The sequence below is a fragment of the Anastrepha ludens genome, unplaced genomic scaffold (genome assembly GCF_028408465.1).
Source record: "Anastrepha ludens isolate Willacy unplaced genomic scaffold, idAnaLude1.1 ptg000051l, whole genome shotgun sequence".
Taxonomy (NCBI): Eukaryota; Metazoa; Arthropoda; class Insecta; order Diptera; family Tephritidae; genus Anastrepha; species Anastrepha ludens.
In genome coordinates this window covers 42,501-45,000 of record NW_026530050.1, presented here as the reverse complement: position 1 = coordinate 45,000, position 2,500 = coordinate 42,501, and the positions used below count along the sequence as shown (strand labels likewise).

The 2,500-nt window shown below is 34.6% G+C and overlaps 1 pseudogene; it reads right to left on the bottom strand.

Annotated features, from left to right (window-relative positions):
- The window catches only part of LOC128871101 (large subunit ribosomal RNA), a 4,467-nt pseudogene extending 2,119 nt beyond the window's left edge, over window positions 1-2,348 (bottom strand).
- Window positions 2,349-2,500: the final 152 nt, after the last annotated feature.

Genomic DNA, 2,500 nt, shown 5'->3' with positions numbered 1-2,500 from the left:
AGAACGAGTACATAAACCATGGTATTGCTTCCCAATCAAGCCCGACTATCTCAATCTTCAGAGCCAATCCTTATCCCGAAGTTACGGATCTAATTTGCCGACTTCCCTTACCTACATTATTCTATCGACTAGAGACTCTTCACCTTGGAGACCAGCTGCGGATATTGGTACGGCCTGTTGAGAAGTTTGCGTGACCCCACCATAAATTTTCAAGGTCCGAGGAGAAAATATCGACACAACAGTAAATGTCATGCTCTTCTAGTCCATCTACCATATCTCTCTTCGAAAGACTTCCATGGTAGTACGACTATAAAACAGAAAAGAAAACTCTTCCGATATCTCTCGACGGCTTCTTTATGGTCGTTCCTGTTGCCAGGATGAGCACAAGGCCCATTTTTAATAACAAACGGATACTCAACAGGTTACGGAATTGGAACCGTATTCCCTTTCGTTCAAAATAATTCAAGTATTTAATTATTTTTTAATATATATATATAAATTTTATTAATATTTTTTTTTATTAAAAACTTGAAAATTTTCGGCTTTCGCCTTGAACTTAGGACCGACTAACTCGTGATCAACCACTGTTCACACGAAACCCTTCTCCACTTCAGTCCTCCAAGGTCTCATTCGATTATTTGCTACTACCACCAAGATCTGTACCAATAGCGGCTCCATGCAGGCTTACGCCAAACACTTCTAAGCACACTATTGTACCCTCCTACTCACTAAAGTTTCAAAATTTATAAATCAATCGAAATTGTTTTATAAATCATCTACTTTAGCGGTAATGTATAGGTATACAACTTAAGCGCCATCCATTTTAAGGGCTAGTTGCTTCGGCAGGTGAGTTGTTACACACTCCTTAGCGGATTACGACTTCCATGTCCACCGTCCTGCTGTTTTAAGCAACCAACGCCTTTCATGGTATCTGCATGAGTTGTTAATTTAGGCACCGTAACATTACGTTTGGTTCATCCCACAGCGCCAGTTCTGCTTACCAAAAGTGGCCCACTGGGCACATTATATCATAACCTCAACCTTCATATCAAGAAAGGTGAGGTTCTTACCCATTTAAAGTTTGAGAATAGGTTAAAATCGTTTCGACCCTAAGGCCTCTAATCATTCGCTTTACCAGATAAGATTATTTTATATAATTTTTAAATGCACCAGCTATCCTGAGGGAAACTTCGGAGGGAACCAGCTACTAGATGGTTCGATTGGTCTTTCGCCCCTATACTCAATTCTGACAATCGATTTGCACGTCAGAACTGTTTCGGTCTTCCATCAGGGTTTCCCCTGACTTCAACCTGATCAAGTATAGTTCACCATCTTTCGGGTCACAGCATATATGCTCAAGGTACGCTCCAGTTAGAGGTATAAATAATAATAAATTATCATTATACATAACTATATGGAACGCCCCGGGATTGAATTAATTGACTATTTAAGAAAATAGACTAAAAATTAATCCCATTATATTTTTAAGTTAAGTTAATTATGCCATTAAGTTTAATATAACTCAATGACTTGCACATATGTTAGACTCCTTGGTCCGTGTTTCAAGACGGGTCCCGAAGGTATCCTGAATCTTTCGCATTGTTAATCATATAAATGCATACAAATAAATATTAATATCATAGATATTAAATTTTTTGTAAAATTCAAAAAATGAATTTTAGCATTATATATAATAAAATCTATCAACACTTTATCAAATCATTAGTATTTATTCTATGTTAATATGCTTAAAAAGCAAATTAATTTAAATAAACTTAATATCACCAATGATCTTTTGATAAATACTTTATTATGTTAATAGATTACAATGTCCTTATATGAAAAAAATGCACATTATTTTTAATTATTTAATGATGAATTTTTCATAATGGATATTCAGGTTCATCGGGCTTAACCTCTAAGCAGTTTCACGTACTATTTAACTCTCTATTCAGAGTTCTTTTCAACTTTCCCTCACGGTACTTGTTTACTATCGGTCTCATGGTTATATTTAGTTTTAGATGGAGTTTACCACCCACTTAGTGCTGCACTATCAAGCAACACGACTCTTTGGAAATATCTTTCTAGTAATCATTAACGTTATACGGGCCTGGCACCCTCTATGGGTAAATGGCCTCATTTAAGAAGGACTTAAATCGTTAATTTCTCATACTAGATATTAAGATATTCCATACACTGCATCTCACATTTGACATATAGACAAAGTGACTTAGTGCTGAACTATTTTCTTTTCGCTCGCCGCTACTAAGAAAATCCTTGTTAGTTTCTTTTCCTCCCCTCATTAATATGCTTAAATTCAGGGGGTAATCCCATATGAGTTGAGGTTGTTTTAAAATATTTTTTATCTTCTCACAATTTAATAAATAATTATATCATCTTTTCATCTCTATTTTTCTTTTTTCCTTTTATATAAATATATATTATAAATAATAATTATGTAAAATGAGGCAATTCTAGAATAAAAAAAATTAATTTTTAT